The following is an 18,712-nucleotide window of genomic DNA, read 5'->3' as shown; positions in this document are numbered from 1 at the left end:
TTCATTAAATTCTGATTATATCTCTATATAAAAAAATTTCTTCCATTAAAAAATATAAAATATTTTAAACTGGATTACTCTTCTAATAATTTAGTTAATTATCTTTAAATTGATACAACATTTTTATACTTACCCTTATTTAGTAAAGCATCTCACTTAAGGTGAATAATTAAGTGATTTATTTATTATTAATATTTTTAAAAAATGATTAATTAAATATTTAAAATTTAAAAATACCTTATATTTTTTAATATATAACCTAAAAAGATGTCATGTATTTTTTACCGAAAAGGGTACTAGTTATATCACATGATTGTTACTTTATTTTATTACATATGGTGTCAATTTATTGAAAACAATTATGTCCAAACCACTAGGCCTGCACAAAGGATTAGAAGACACCGAACTTTAGCTTAATCTAAAGTCTAATCTCTTTCATAAAAAAGATTAGATTAAACAACTCATAGTTCAATCTTGTCTAGTGATAACCCAAAAATTAACAGGATCACACTTGATTTATAAGACTGAAAGACTGGTCTTGTTAGTCTAGTACTCACTAAACTATTTTTTTTCCTTTTTGCTCTATAAAAGGAAATAATTCATTTCAACCTAATAAACTCAATTAAGATAATAAAAACACTTATAATTATAATAAATTCATAATAATTTCCAACAACAAGAAAAAAATATTTCAGTTACAGTTCAAATGATTTAAATGTATAACTTTAACAAAAATGACACTCAATAAGTTTTAACAACACAACATTATAACAATAATTTAGAAACAAATTTAATAAATCTTCATGCAATCATCTCCTTAGTATCAATTATACTTGAAGTATTTGTCAAAAATAAATTAATAGAATCAGATTAGACCAAGTGGTCTAGATGTCCAGTTTTCTGTCAATCCAACCTGAAAAAATAGTCTGATCTTTTTAATATTTTTGATCATAAAGGATCAATATTTATATGGGCCAGACAAGATATGATCATATCAAGTAAGACAAGGTCGGATTAGATTAAAGAACTTTTGCACAACCTTACAAACCACTGTGAGTATTAAATGTGGGTATTTTTATCAGCAAAGTTTTATATCTTAATTTATTATATTGTGACATATTAGTTTCTTTCGCTCGACGTAACTCCAATTGGTTCCACATGGTTATTAGTAAATACTAAGAACTTCAATAATTTTCCCTAATCCGTCCCCAAAAAACTACTTTTTCTCAATATTTTGTCTTTTGTGCCGTGGAAAAGGTTCCTAACTATGCACATAATGTTCCACTCACCTATGCAATTCGGGTTAGCTCCTAATAGCTATTTGCATTTAAATTAAACATTTAAATAAGTAATAACTTAATTTATGAAAATATGAAAATTTCTGAAAGAAAAAATTTACCTTAAAAAAATTTAATAAATCACACGGCTTTTGATAAATATTATATCAATATATGTTGAATTTTTACATTTAACAAGCAAATATATAATATGTATTTAAAGAGAAACATAAACAAAAAGTATAAAGTGAATAAAATCATTATAATAAAAAAAGTGAATAAGAAAGCATCAAACTTGAAACACACTTTTTTTGTGGCATGAAACACACTCAAGTTAATTTCAATTTGCCTCACTTTTGTATATGCATGCATGTATCTGTGAATAATGTTGCTTGGAGAATAATTACAATTGTGACTTTTAAGTTGTAAATATTTGTGCTGAAAAAATTTTGATTTTTTTCCTGAAGATATTGAAATTATTTCGACAGACTCATGAATGATAAAACAAGACACACATTCCCTCGTGTATTGCACGAAATTTAAAAACATAAGTCAAATTATTTATAACTTGTAAATACAAAAAAAAATTGTTATAAATTACATACTGATATATTGATATTTATTTTGACTTAGTTAAACTAATCTAATTTTTTAAGTTAGTAGTATTTCTGTTTTGTTAATTGTTATGATAATGTAGATGTTCCATTTTTTAAAGAAAAAATTGCATACCTCTCCAACAAAAGTTAGTTTAATCAGTAAGAATATAATTTGACCTATATCCTACAAAGTCTTCTAATCAAAGCCCTGTTGTTGAAATGAGGATTTTGTTAATGTATAATTTATAAGTATTTTTATAAAAGCTCTTTGACTTTAAATGCATGTTCTAACTCTGTGAACTCCCAAATCCAACTCACATAAACGTTTAATTATAAAAAAGAGTAATTCACAAAAACTTTCTTATTTTTTTTAAATAATGTAGTTTTTATGTTTAATATATATATATATATATATATATCATACACCCCTTCATTGAAAATAAACAGGAAGTATATAACTTATTTCTCAAGGAAATGGAAAGCAACTTTAGCAAAACTTTTAAAAAAAAGTGTCTTTTTATTAACCGAATTTAGTTGAATTAGTACAGTGTTGCATCACCTTAACCAAAAATTTTGAATTTGAGCTTTAGAAATACAGTAACATTGACAAAGTAAAGTTTTCACCTAAAAGAATTCTGTCAGAACACCATTCAAGTTAGTCTGGCCTTGACTAAAATATCCCCCCCACCACGTGGGGCTACCTCCAATATGAGAAGACAATTGAATGCAAAAAATAAAATATTGAGTAATTTTAATAAAATATAAAAAAAATATCTTACATATATGTACATTAAAAAATAAATTTGTTTTGAAAAAAATTGAGACTAAAAGATGTGGTGGTAGTGGCAGATAAATACCTAAAGTGATTAACTATGAACTTTCTCTTATTTTGAGAGAAGATGTGTTAGTGGCAGAAACAACGGATTCAAAATGAAGAAAGCACTTGTTGTGAGGGAAGGTTCAATGTATAAAATAAAACGTTGTTGATTGTTACTGTGAAATGTTTGAATTTTCTCAATGTTTGGTCCAAAGTAATGTTCTTACCTTTTTAGCTGTTTGGTTCATAAAAAGCCAAACAAACTTTTTTTTCTTTAAAAAAAAAAAAGTACTGTAATTGGCATCTCATGCTTTTCCTCAAGGATCTTTATTCTTTAACGCGTTTTACGAAATGTTAAATTAAAAAATTAAAATTAAAAGTTTGTAAAATGTGATCTCATCATATTTTTTTTAGTTAAATATCTGTTTGTTTTAATGGATTTATTGTTTCCATATCTGGCAACCAAAATTTGTGTTTGATTTTGTATTGAATAATCAAGTATTTAATTTTTTTAAAAAAAGTTGCTTAATTGTTGAAAAATACAACTGCACAATTAAAATGATTTTTTAACCAATGAAAAATGGTATAGTTAGTAAGGATTTAGGCAATAACTTATAAAGTTGTGGGTTTAAATTTCACTCAATATAAAAACTTTGTTGATTGATGATCTATAAATATCTTTATAAGTAATTTTTAAACCTATAAGCATGCCCTAATGCTTTAAATACACAAGGGCTATTAATTTAGGGAGAATCATATTCAAGAGTTTTTTAGAAAAATATTCATAAAGAAAGATCGAAAACAAGTCTTATTTAAAAAAAAAATTATATTTTTATTTTAATAATAATTCATTTTATATATGAATAATTTTTTTGAGAGGTATTTGGACGCGTTTTGTCTCATTAATTTTGCACGAGTGAAAGTCTATACCACGAAAGCCATGTTGCTGATAGTGGTCAATGTCAAATTAAATTAGTTATTTTACTTTTATTTTCGCAAAAGATGTTGTACCTTTTTTTTTTTTATAAACATATTATACTTTTCTTAACCGTGGCTTCGAATCTCTCAAATCAACTCAAGATGCATTATGTCACCAAAAATAAAAAGCATGAGGATGCAAAATTAATTGCAGTACTGGTTCTTTTAATTTTATAATATAAATCCATAATTTTCAAATAAATTTATGGGAGTAATACTTATGTCCCAAAATATCAAAAAGATGAATGGTAAATATTGATATTGCAAATCGTTGGGAGTGATTTACAAGATTTACATATCTATTTTGCATCTAACATGTATTTTTCATATTTAAAATTATCTAAATCAATATTTCGAACTCAACCTTTATTAAAAGGTAAGATGCAAAAGTAATTATAAATTGATTAAAGGGTTAATGGCATCCTAACCAAGATTGAGGTATAATTTTGTCTATAAACTCTAAAAAATATACAAAAATCCATAATTTAGTAACTAAAACCAAATACACGTTAAATAAAAGTTGTGAATTTCACATATTGTACCATATGTAAATGGATGAAAGAACAAAATAATCATGAAATGTTACATTATGCTAAAAAAATTTCATTAATATTTTATTTGACTCAAAATGTAGACATGAAAATACATGTACTTAAATTTGTCTTAACTAACAAAAACTTAGCACAACATTTCATTTTATCACGCATCACAATTCACAAATACTTATACACAATTTAATTCAAAATATATTTATATGTTTCGTAGAGTGTAAAAAAAAAAAATTCGTGCTTGGGAGTTTTTGCTAATTAGGGTGAATTTGAACATACATCTTTCCACGCGTTTTTGGTAGAAAAAGGAAAGCAAAATCAAATTTTCCGACATCTACAGTCAACATTACCCAACATATGCTTCTCATACAAATTAGAGATTTTTACACATTTTTTAGAATTCATGGGCAAAGTTAGACCATAACATAATGCTTTATAAATATTTTTTTTTCTCTAACTATTTACATGTGACACAGCATGCATGACTCACATCCCTTGCTGGTAGAACGTCTGGTAGCTGATACAATTCATTGTTGATTCTTACGCTGTTTTTCAAGATTTATTGACTAACAAATTACACTACAGTGTAGTTGAAGATGGTTGTGAAACCATCCTAGCATACTTCACTAAAATTTGTTGAGACTTAATTGTTATCAGATTAATCATTTCCATCAATCCTCCCCACGTATTTAATATTAAGAACTTAAAAAAAGTAGGAAAAATAAAACATTGAGTAGCTACACTTTATTCACATTTTATTATTAGTCCCCATTTTTTTAATATTTTAAATTCTTACATTTTTTTTAATGTTTTAGATTTTTTTAAGGTATCTACATTTTGTTTATGAAGAGATCTAAAGTATTAAAAAAATAAAAATATAAAAATCTAACATATAAAAAAAATGCATACACTAATAGCAAACTATAAGCAAAATATAAATTTAAAATCATGTTTTCTAAAAAACAAAAAATAAAACTCCTACTACTCTAATTAAATAAAATTAATAGGACAAAAAAAACTACAAAAATAATAAGTCTATTGATAATGATTGTGGCTGTACAAGGAGAAGCAGACCTAGTTGTAGGCAAGCGGTGGTGCCTAATGTCACCACCACTCGCCAGCACAGCGCAGAAATTCTATGATTATATACTGTTATTATTATTTTAATAGAAAAATCTTTTAAAGCATACACATGTGAATGAGAATAAAGTCATGCCAAATATGGTAATTTTTTTAAAAAATAATAATAAAATATTTTTAAAATATATAAATAATAATTTAATTTTTTAAAATATCATAATTTTTTAAAAAAATTTTAAGAGTTTTTCTGTAGCTAATAAACTTATATAAATTATTAAATTATCTTTATTAAAAATAAATTATTCATAATTTTTTTAATATTTATAACTTTTTTATATTTACAACAATGAAGCAGTAAATAAGGAATTAACATGTGAAATGTAATTTACTGTTATATTATTATGAATATAAAAAAATTATGAATATTAAATAAAATTTGTAAATTATTTATTTTCAACAAGAGTAATTTAATAATTTATATAAATTTATTAATAATAAAAAAATTTTTAAAGACTTTAAGAAAATAATTACATTTTGAGGGATTAAATGTTATTTATATAATTCATAGAAATTTTATTTTCATTTTATCTAATTTTTTAAAAAAATTGAAAATATTTTTTATATTAATATTTTTGTAAATGATCTTAATGTCCTCAATATAAAATAAAAAATATATTAGTGATTAAAAAATTTGTGAAGTAAAACTTATGATTTGTTATCTCATTTTAGTCATTGTCAAAAAAATAATTATTACTTAATATAAAGTAATAACTGATATTTATAATATTTAAATTTTTAGTAATAAAAAAATGTAGAGGAGAAGTTATAATTACTTATCCCATTTTAATTATTATTAAAAATAATTATCACTTTAATTAAAATAGTCACTAATTTATAATATTTGAATTTCTTTGATGTAGAGCAAAACTTGTTTTAGTTACTGTGAAAAAAAATATTATTTAAACTAAAATAATTATTGATATTTTAGTTTAAAGTCATTAAAATCATTTCACAAAAATATTATTATTAAAAAGATCTGAAAACATGTAAAAAGAATTATTATATCTTACGATATTATTGTTATTTGCATATTTGTGAGAAATCTTTCAGTCATTTCCCCTCTAATCTTTACATCATCGTTAATTCATTATTATAAATATAAATATATAAAAATAGGATAATATTACAATTATTTAAAAATTTATTTTCTTGACGGTGTTACATTTAATTTGCTTGCATAACAATGCATGTAAATTCTGAAAATTCTTGTATAAATCTGAAACACCACATCGTTTATATTCTATTCAATAAAATTATATCAATGCAATTAAATAAAATTTTATGTATTATTGTTTCTGATAACTTTATTTTTGGAATAAAAAGACTCTCTCTATTAATCAAGTTCACATGACATATTTTCAATGGAGAAGGTATAGATGTCAGTATCCATTGGCTTCATACAATCTCCTTACTTTTAGAAAAATTTGCAATTAGCTAATATATTATTTTCTGGAAACAATATACATCTTTTTATTTAAAAATATGAGTTAAAAGTTATAGTTGTAAAAAGATATTGACATTTTAATTTTTTTTTTCATTGCATTGCATATAACGAATTAAAATTATCACATACAAAATATTTTTCAAATGCATGTATCACAATTAACGACATCAAAAAACATAGAATCATGTGTTGTCGTGCAAAGCACACAGACACACAACTAAATTAAAAATTTCTATTCAAACTCATGTAGCCATATATGACGACAACACACAAGTTACACTTCAAACCCCACAACAACCTCTAATAAATAAATACGTAAAGAAGGATCTAAACTTATTTTATACCCCTAATATTTAATTTAATTTATAAATACAATCATTTTTGTCAAAAAATTATTTTAAGCATCGCTCTGAGTTGACATAAATGTTTTCGGCCCAAAAAAAAAGTTGAAACAAGTGTTTAAAATTGTAGTAATAGATTGAAAACGATTTTTATACATAACATTTTTTTTTTGCCAACTTATACATCACAATATTATTAGTTTATTTACTAGACACTGAATAAATTACCTAAATTCGATATGGGTGAATTTATGTGAAGTTTTTCTTTTAACAAAGAGAGAGAAAATTTTATATTTTATAAAAATAAATAAAAATACTAAAGGAAGAAAACTTTACCTAAATTCACCAATTTCAATTTCAAAGAATTTAAATCCTTTACTCATAGAAAATTAGTAATAAGGACTAATCTCTATCATAGTAATAAGGAATAAGTATTTGCTCTTTTGATGGACAAATATTCACTTTTTTATATAAATCTTCACCATTCAAATGATTTAGATAATTTAATTTTTCATTAAAACTAAATAATTAATCTCTTTGAACATTTGGCGTATGCTGCTAAGGCTAATCTTCCCTAGGTGTGAAGGGTAAATGAAAAACTCTCATAACTGCGTTTTTTTGCATAACATGGTTAAAATTTCAAACTCAAACCACTTGTTCAAGAGAATATTAGAGTTTTTACAATGCATGCCCATTATATTCTGATTTACATTTCACTTATATTCCTCTTTTTTTTTCCTACTTTAATGCCTTTGAAAACTTTTTCATTAGACTCAACTAGATTTCCTTGAGATTCCTAACTTCAACCACTTGTTTAAAGGATTTAATTTAAACCCTTATAGCATGTTCGATACATGGAAAGTATTTTTTTTAAAAAAAAATAGAAGATATACCTGGAAAGAGAATAGGGTAATATGTACTTTTTATTTTCTTTTTAGAAATTATTTTTATACCTACCAAATATTGAAGTACTATATATACACCATTCTATTCGAAATTTACATACATGAATTTTAAATATAAAATTTAAAATATAAGATTTTAAATTTTATATTTAAATTTAAATCCATAAATATAAGCCTATTTAAAATTTCTTTCATCATCCCACGCGAGGCCTGTTGGTATGCTATTAAGACTAATCTCTTTTGAGCATGAAAGGCAAAATATATATTATGTCTTTTTTTTTGGTAAAATGATTAATTATATTAAACAGAAAAAGGGTTGAAATTCTGAACTCCAACCAGTTATTAAGGCACTACTGGAATCCTTAAAATGCATGCCAGCCTATGTTAATATATATTCTGTCTTTTTCTTTTGGTAAAATGATTAATTATATTAAACAGAAAAAGGGTTGAAATTCTGAACTCCGACCAGTTATTGAGGCACTACTAGAATCCTTAAAATGCATGCCAGCCTATGTTGATGTGTAATTTTAACGCGCACATAAATTGTTCTAATTAATTTAATGATGAAATAGGATTTGAAATATAGTTGTTTGTTTTTATTTTCAACCTAAAATCTTAAAAAAATTCATTTTACATAGTATTTTATTATTACTTGTCAAAAGATACATGAACTTTAGCATATTACTTTATTTGGTCACTTACATTTTGCTTCACCTCATTAAATTATCAACTTCTTAGCTTGTCAATTTTACCAGCACACACACACGCACACATATCCAGATGAACTGTATGCTTTGACCTTTTACTTTTCTTCCGTGACATATTTTGACAATTCACTGTACATGGTTGCTATCTGATAAAAACCAGAGCAGAGTATGTTTGACTTGAATACGACGTCGTTTCTTCAACACTTGATTAAAATAATGATGACGATTTAAGTTAGAGGAAACACGTTTTAATTATGGGGATTTTCCCTTTCTAGCACGTCTTTTTAAATAATCAAAACCAATTACTTTAAAGTCAATGGTTCTGCCGAACACGAATATATTGTTATTTAATTTGTTAGCCACCTTAATTACTTGCCAATTTTGCTAAGATTCCACTAGTCTTTCTCGTTTCCTTTTTCTATTTTGATGTCTTACAAGAAAAAAACAAGATAAATAAATAGATTGTTAATTGTATTTGTTTGTACCTAATAATCTTAGAATATATATACTACTAAAAATGGCATTTGGTCCATATGATTTGATGTGGATGTTTGTGTTAAGTTTGATCTGGGATTTAAATAATGTGTATGTAAATAAAATATTGTTGAAAAAATTTTATACTGCGAAGTGATATCCTACATGGCTCATTACCTACAGTAGAATGAAGTTTTCAAAAACTTGTTGATATACAATGTATACACCTATAAAACATTTATAAATTGTAGGCAGTACATTATATTATATACTAATATTCAAATATCACGTAATGTAAAAAGTGCCTATTTTAAGTAAAACGTGCCAGTATGTTGAATGATTCGGGTGGGGTGAGGATTTTTATTTTTGACACTTGCTTCAAATTGATTGAATCAAAATAAAAACGTATTTTATATAGAGTATTTTAGTAACTTCAGTAAGGTTAGATCAAATTAAATATAAATTTAGTTTTAATGTATAATGTATACTCTATCTATAAATTTATATAATTAATATTTAAAATGAATATATTTTAAAATATATTATAATTCAATAAATTTGCAAGCCATACTATTCATAATTAAATTGCGAATGGTGTTATATGAATTTATTTTTTCTTTTTGGTAAAAGTGTTATATGAATTTCTATTTCGTTGTTTGTATTATCGTATACAAATGACTACATCTTTAAAATATCAAACATCGATCAAATGAATTTATTTAACCAATAGAACTTGGCTTAATTTTCCATTAAAACTTTTATATCATTATGTAGAATTATTATTATTTGTTGGTTGAAATACATACTTACATTAAAAATTGCAGATTAATATTGAATCAGAATATAATTTTTCTTTACCTTATAATTGCGTGCCATCATGTATAACTTCAAATTTATTTATATTTTTATCCAGGTTATCCTATTATCAAATGCTGTATAAGAATGTATTTTTCTATACATTGCATGAAGCATGGAAAATAAGACATGTTATTTCTTTCTTTCTTTGGCATCGAAGACCTATTATTTATGATTTATAATGCTGTAATTTATTGAGGATTTTAATGTTATTGTATGCTCCATCCTTATGTTTGTAAAGCATATCATTTAGAACACTTTGGTCCAAGTGAATGCAGAAAACACTTTTGGAAAGATTATCCCTGACAATGATTGAATTTAGATATGATCTAATCGGGAGAAGATTCTCTCTCTCTTTCTTTCCATCCTTTTTTAATCTTTAACTATTAAATTAAAATTTTGAATGATCTAGATTTGATCTTGCTCTTTCAAAACATTTCATTTCATTTTTACTGTATTTTAAAATTGTTTTTATTAAATTTTAGGAGTTTGAATTTTATTATTTATATTTTTTATAATTTAATGTTGTAATAATAATTTTATATGATATCAAATCTAAACCATCTAAATATTGATCTAATGGCTAAAAAGAGAATAGAATGTAAGAGAAAGGGAAGGAGGAGGAGAGAAGCTATGCCCGATCTAATCATATAGGCATATAAAAAATAATAAATTATTTTCCTATTTATAAGATATTGTACAAAATATAGAAAACAATTAATGTTTTTTTCTCCAAAAGAGGGTTAATTAATGATTATGGTAAAGAGAAAGGAGTTGAGAGAGAGAATAGTGTTCAATTGAAGGTAATTTTTGCAAGATGGGGGGTATTTTTAAAGTAATTGAATGCTTTACAAAAATGAGAGAGTAGTAAACTGAATTTGCATTGATTTATTGACATTTTAGTTTAAAAAACTATTCCCGTCATTTTATTTTATTAGATATTTTTAGAAGTGATTTGGGGTTCCCAAAATATAAATATTTTTTTAAAAAATAAGGTTTCATTATGATTATTTTAATACTATCACTGATTATTTCACTCTTTAAATACAATTCTTTCCCTCTCTTTTACTAATAAGGAATTTCTTTTTTAGGATAGAAAAAGTAGTGCAAATGTTGATTTTTTTTGAAAAAAAAAATTGGATTCTTGACTGGGAAACATGAAATAAAAGAAGAGAACTGCTCCATACCCAAAATATACCAAAATATACAGAATCCCATAATTGCCTCTTGCAGATATGAGGGAAGCATGTGATGTTGAGAATAATTAAAAGCTATTCTTTTTTCTTTTTTTCTTCTTTTTTTTAATATCTTGGAATGATTTGGTATCATTGTTCATATTTCTTGTTCCTCGAAGAATCTTTCTTTATAACATCAAGATGATCACGCTGTGTTACATAACTTCTTATTCACACAACATTTGTTTCTAGTTATTGTATTTATTTGAACTAATTTTTAAAATGATTTCCATGTAAAATAATGCATTTAAATACTGTCAGAGTAAGACCTCATTTGGTACAAAGATGAGAATGGAATGGAGATGAGTATTTAAAAATGATAGTACCTGGCAATTGGATTGTAAATGAAAAGAAATAAAATTCCATGTTTAGTAAGGTATAAATAAACATAAAAAAATTAATGAATATAAAAAATTCTATGGGAATACTAGGATAAGATGAAAATATTAACTGAAATTCTAACTCCATTTTAAATACAAATTTTATATTTGTGATACATTTGTTTACTATGTACATTAAAATGTATTTGTCTTGATTTGACTATAAAAATATATCTCATTATTATATAGGACTAAGTATCTCAGACTTTCTTTATAGAAAAATTAAAATTGTAAATATATTTAACAATTTTCATTGATATTGTAATTTTGTTAACAAAATACTTTCTCCTATTTTAAGATGAGATTACATATATTAATAAAACTCAATAATGACACTTTATAATTTTATTTGTTCAAATAAAAATATAAATTTTAAAAAAAGGCTATTCATTTAATATAACTTTAAATATACAACTAAATTATTACACTTCAATTATTTGAATTCTCTCTTCATTTGATTGAGAATCTAATATTAAAAAAATATCGTTAATGATTTTTATTTGGGTTAATTATCTTATATTTTGAGAAATGAAATGCTTTCAAAATTATTTTACTATCCCAAAATATAAAACAATTTAAAAAAATAAATTTTCATGAATAATACTTTTTTAATATTATAATTTTAGTAAAACAAGAATGAAATGATATTGTAATGTAATAATTGTACAGAATTTTTTTTAAAAAAATGTCATTATTGTATTTTATTAGCATACATAATCTTATCTTAAATTATTATTATTATTATTTTTATTAGTATGTATAATTTTTTTTTAAATTATTTTATAATTTAAAATTAAAATAATGTGTTATAATTTGAGATGTAGAGAGTTGATTGTAGATTGGGATGTAAAATGAAGAAATAAAAGAAAGAAATAGGTCAATAAAAAGATGCTCTCAAAGTCCGAGAATGTGTGGAAACTGAGAAAACAGGAAAATATTGGCCCAAAAAGAAAAAACGAAAACAAAGAAAAATAACAGAGAAGGAAGGGAATCAACGGGAATGGGAATGTACCGAGTACTGACACAAAGATATTATTATTACTACTTTGTGATTATTGTTACGTACTAAACACCCACCACATTATTGATTGTCTTGTTATCTCCCAACCAAAACCACGCGTCCGGGTTCAATGCATTTTGTCCTTCTCTTTAATGGCGCGTGTCAGAAACAGCCCCAGATTCTGAGCTTGGGGATTACTTTTGCGTTCATTGCACCGAACAAAAAAACCAGCACTGTACAACCACAGAGAATCACTGAATATCTCTGCAACTTGGCTCAAACTTGGCCTTTGCTTTTTTGTGTTAATTCAGAATCCAAGATTTCAAGGTGCAATGTTCTGTTCTGTTCTGTTCTCTGCTTCTTCCAGTCCATCCAATCCAATTCAATCCTTACCGTCACGCTTGCTTGATTCGTCTGTGAGTGCAATGTATCTGACTCTTGCGTGTCACCAACGTACCCCCACCCCACGCGCCTCTCTCTCTTTTCGAGGATAATCACTGTGAGTGGGGCCCAAGCCGCCTCAATATATTAATAATAATACAAAGCCTTTTGTGTGTTGGCCTTATCTTTACTTGTGATTTGTCAACACTTACGCATCCACTCATCCTTCTCTTACTTGATTCCGTTACTCTCTTCCCTGAGGATGTTTCGTTTGCGTTTGATTTGGCCCCCGGAATCAATTGCAACTGCACTGGTATACTTCTTCCCATATTATAAAGTATTTCTAAAAATCTTATCAGAATTAATAGATATAATTAAGAAGCTATTAATTTCATCTGATAAAATAAATTTTTATTTTACTCATTTAAATAAAAAAAATTCAAATTTATATTATGTTTTCTCTTCTTTCTTTTTTTGTGAACTTAAAAAAAAAAAAAGAGTTAAGTTTTAAGAGCTCATCTCATCAAGTCAGGCATGCCTTAAAGTTCAATGAATACTTACAAAAGTACTTATAGATTGTTTACTAATAAAATTCTCATATCAAGAGGGTGATTTGATTTTACAACTTTGTTAATTATGAGTTAAGTCCTCACTAATTGAACCAATCATAATTAATTTTCTATCATCGTAAATAATAAATTTAAATAAAAATGATATTAAAAAATATAATTAATACTTCACAATGTCCTTATAATAAAGACTTGAGGGAGTATTCCTCAAGTGATATTCAAAATCACTTTTAACTATTTTTATTGAGACAAAAAAGATGTAGTAAAATTATTGACATTATTTAAAAGATATTTTTTAAATTGATTTTTTATTAATGTACCATCTTTATAAATAATTTGTCTTATGTATACCTTTCATGCTACTTGTAAAAAATTATGAAAGAATAAAATTGAAAGCAAAAATTTAATAATCTATTTTTTTAATGTAAAATGACTAATAAAAAAGAGTCATCAATTTTTTTTTAGAGGTCATTTATATTTAAGACTGATGTGAGTGCATGTTTGTGTGTAAACAATGTCATTTTTATGTTTTTGTGAATTTGTAAAATATATTTTTTTAATTTTTTTTAAAAAATCTCAATTATTGTCATTGTTGCTTTGGAAAAGTTAATCATTTAGCGACTGTTATTTTAATTTGATTATAACTCATAATTTTAATTTGATGTAACCCAATCTCTTAAATTTTAATAATTTAATGTTTGCCTCTAAACTTCATAACAACTCACGAAGGCATGGGAAATAATTTGGGCTTAGAAAAATAACAATTTGGATTTATGAAAAAGGTAGTAACAATTTGGAAGTAAGAAAGTACAAACTTGGTATAGGAAAACATAATCCAATTGTTATAGATGTAGAAAGAAGCTAATGCTCAAAACAACTTTCAGCATGAACCATCATGGATAATGAGCCTTGTTTTTGGTTGTGTTTTTATTATTTGTTTTTAAAAATTATTTTGCAATGTAATTTTTAAATTGTGATAATGATGATTGCCAACAGATAATGATGATGGCTTATGATGGTGATTAGTCAAGGAGACTGTAATTTTTAATAATTAAATATAATATAGTTTAAAAATAAGAAAAATAAAATAGTTCTAGGATGTTTATTTTTTTGTTTTTAAAAACAAAAAATAAAAACAATTTTAAAAAAAATTAAATTTAAAAACGCTAATCTAGTCAAGTTTTTATTTATTTTTGTTTTTAAAAAAAAAAAAAATTGTTTTTAAAAATAGAAACCAAACATCCTCAATATCATCCATAGTTGTCTATGTTCAAGAGCCTTTCTTAATTGGATTCAGACTTTAAGTCAACCATTTCATTATTTACTTTGATGACCACAAGGTCATTGAAATATTCTAAGTGATGCTCCTATCCATATCCTATTTTTGGATTAAAATTTTCCATACCCACATAGAAGTGGTGCCCTCATACTTCCATGTATACATGCACTTTGCTCCAAATTTTCCTTACATCCTCGGACCCAAACACACTTTACAATTTTTTTTTAAAAAATAAAACAAGTAGAACCTCGAATTACATGTCATTATTGAGAGAGATGTAAAAAGAAAAAAAAAAGTGAGAAAAGTTGCAGCAGATATTTAGAATCCCTTATTGTGCACAGATACATACCTGCATAGTAGTAAAGAGACTCAACACTATACCACCAACTATATGGATCAACAGGTAAGTGATTGTTCCAACTCACTTAGTAATTTCAATAGCTCTAAGAATGCAGCAATGTTAAAACTTAGTGGTGCCACCTTGAAAGGGTATGTCAATGCTCAATCAAGATTAGTTTGGATCCCAATAAATTTTATAAACTCAATGTGAGATAGGCTCAATATACCGAATGCACAAGAGGAAAAAAAAAAAAAAACAAAGAACTCGCCAATACAATGGTGATAATGTAAAAACACAAGTTCTCCCCTACTCTATAAATGGATATATAGAGGGAGATGAGTGTGTGAGTCTCATGTGTCAAGATGGACTCCCTCCTCTCACTCCTAAATTCCATCTCTCTTCTTATTGCAAGATAAAATTGGGAGGAGATAATACAGAAATCATTAGTAACTCCAGTGACCTTGCACTATGATTCTTTCTATATCTATAGTTGGCTATAATATTGCTTGAGAGAAATTAAGATGTCTTAAGGGCTTGTTTGTTTCTGTTTTTAAAAACTATTTTTTATTTTTGAAAATAAAAAAATAAAAAAAAATTAGTTTGGAATAAGCGTTTTTTATTTAATTGTTTTTAAAACTGTTTTATTTTTTGTTTTCTTTAAATAGAAACGACTTCAAGTTGTCCCCTTTTATTTTTTTATTTTTAAATACACTATATTTTATTAAAAATTAAATTACCTTAAACTATTTTTGTTATCACTCACCCCTTAACTATTATAATCATTACTATCAATTCATTTTTTAATTTTAAAATCAATTTTTAATTGCCCATAATTAAACAAATTTTTATTTTATTTTATTTTAAAAAAAATTTAAAATTGTATTGCAAAATCATTTTTAAAAAAAAAAATGAGAATAGAAACTAACCAGGCTTTAAAATCATCTATTTGTGAGGCTTCATCTATAAAGGCAACAACATACATATACCAAATACAACAAAAAGGCTTCGTCGGAGGTGTTAAAAGCAGCTACCTTAGCCTCGGCTTTACTATTTGAAATTACATAGTATTTAATAACTAAGTACATCTCATAATTTAATAACTGGTAAGTAAAAAAGAAAATAGAGTATGTAATAAATAATATTCTTTTTTGTCAAGAAGAAACTAATATCGTCGTCAACCACGTATAAAATCATACTAATTTTGTTCATAGGATAATAATCGTCGCATGTAATCCAGGTATAATTTCAAAACTAAAATCACTCAAAGATTTCTCCTACTGATTTTCATGCATGAAGTGAGTAATGTTAAAACAAGCATCCTAGCTTCACTATACCACTCACAATAAATCATGGACGCAACCAAAAATAGAGCTAGAAATAATGACATTTCTTACGAATACAAATTATTCGTCTCAAGGTTTTATGATTAAATATTAATATTTTGCTTACTACAAGATTTAAATTTTAAATAATATTGAAAACACTTTTTCAAACAAACAAAACCACCTTCTTGGGCTTGATCACTATTTACCAAAAAAACTTTTACGCGCTCGATCCGCGTATTGCTTGGGTTCCTTGAGTTAAGCTTAAAGAAGATAAATTGCTAGGCCTTTGTTGTGTGGGCCCAAACTATCAAAAATTGAATGCATGTAATTTTATTTTATAGATTTGAGTGCGCATGCATATATGTACTCCACACACACAGAGACACGTGTTATCAGGTGTCAACAAACGTAATTAATCCAATCAAAAAAAGAGCTACAAAATAGCACACTTCAAACATCATTGAAAGGAAGGTGAGACGTCACAAATTCATTTATTGCTTACAGAACATGAAAATGGAGAAGCGAGGCAGTGGTTGAACAAAATCAACATTCAAATTTGGACTACGGACAAAATAATCAAAACGGTTCCATTTATAATGCGCAAAGATAGATAGCTGCAAAATATTGGTGGCCATAACAATTCAATCGTATATTTACAACTCTCTGTATAGGAACAAAACTAGCCTTCTCCCTCTCTCCACAGGCGACATGGACATCCCATAATTAACATGGAAGCCCAATCCACAGACTGGAAACTCAGACAAGTCAACGCCCTGACTCACTGCATGTAATCCCTAAAATCATCTCACTTAGACCAACAAAGTTTCCACAGAAAATTGGTAATTACAGCAATTTTTCATGCTCTTGCTCTGAATCAATGATTCTTCAGATAATTTCTCCACCACCCAAGGATCGCTGTAATGTCACTTCTGGATGGCTGGCAGCGAGGGGCACTTAAATGTAGTTCCCACACACTTAAGAGCATCTAATCATCATCTTGCATGAGTAACCAGTGATCCAATTGACTGGGCGGAGTAACTCTCTCCTAACTAACATTTCAACAGTAGGATACGTTCTCTTTCTCCCGTCCTCCTCTAGGCCTTGATCTGAACTGCTCATCAGCTTCTTCAAAATCCCCCCTGAAACAAGGCAACCATTGATTGTCAATAAAAACTCGAGCATATTATGCCTGAGATATCCAAAGTTCTTCAAACGAGTTGAAGGCGTGCGAACAAACGAACTTACCATGCTATAGACATGAGACCCAGTTTTTTCATGGTTATCTCTCACATGTTTGTAAGAAAATCTCATGCCACAACCAGGAAAGCCACACACAAAAGTTTCTCCTCAAAGTGCACAGCCTTCACATGCTTCTGGAGATTAGATTTCTGTTGATGCATAATCCAAGTAAATTACAAAGATTCAATTACTACCAAAATGGTATAATCCGGCACATAGGCAGCTCTTCAGTTAAATTGCACGTTGAACAGTTAGTATGGATTTCTGATTTCTTACACTTGAGAATGTGCAATCACAATCTTCATCATTTCACATTTAAATGCCTCTGACGAACTACACTGTCATGCATATGAAGATGCCGCTTAATATTTTTCCTCAGCTGCTTTTTCCCACAGATCTCACAGGTCACGTGTTGGTGGCACAATTTGATATGTTCTTGAAGGCAGTGCTCATTGTGAAATGCTTCATACAATCGGGATACAAGCAGACTACCTACTCGCTACTGACTCCAGCTTCACTGCAGAAGAAAGAATTCTTTCAAATTTAGTCCCAAAATATCATTTAAAACTTACGAGTCACCCTGTGAGTCCATGTCAGGCCACTTGACATCTCAGGGAATTCAGAAATTACAGATAATATTCAAAGGGAAAGAATCTTGCCATGAGAATTTTCATGCTTTTTCAGTTTTGATGCAAATTTGAAAACTTGCCGCAACCAACTTCTGGGCAAACATACTGCTTCGGATTTTCAACAGTGGTAGAGGTAGAGTTTTTCATTATGAAATTCCTTAACATGATGTATTGTCATATTTCCTGGAAAAGCAAAATCACGGTTGCAAACTCTCAATTGGACACTTAAAAGTTTGCCCTTGATGTTGAAGAA

General features: G+C 26.7%; 1 pseudogene; it reads right to left on the bottom strand.

Annotated features, from left to right (window-relative positions):
• Positions 1-17,566: 17,566 nt before the first annotated feature.
• Positions 17,567-18,707, bottom strand: LOC129300009 (transcription factor IIIA-like; annotated as a pseudogene).
• Between the last annotated feature and the right edge of the window lie 5 nt (positions 18,708-18,712).

The sequence above is a fragment of the Prosopis cineraria genome, unplaced genomic scaffold (assembly GCF_029017545.1).
Source record: "Prosopis cineraria cultivar Desert tree isolate PC_DT_omini unplaced genomic scaffold, ASM2901754v1 PC1388, whole genome shotgun sequence".
Classification (NCBI taxonomy): domain Eukaryota; kingdom Viridiplantae; phylum Streptophyta; class Magnoliopsida; order Fabales; family Fabaceae; genus Prosopis; species Prosopis cineraria.
Note: the sequence above shows the minus strand (reverse complement) of the source record. Positions and strands in the feature narration are given on the sequence as shown.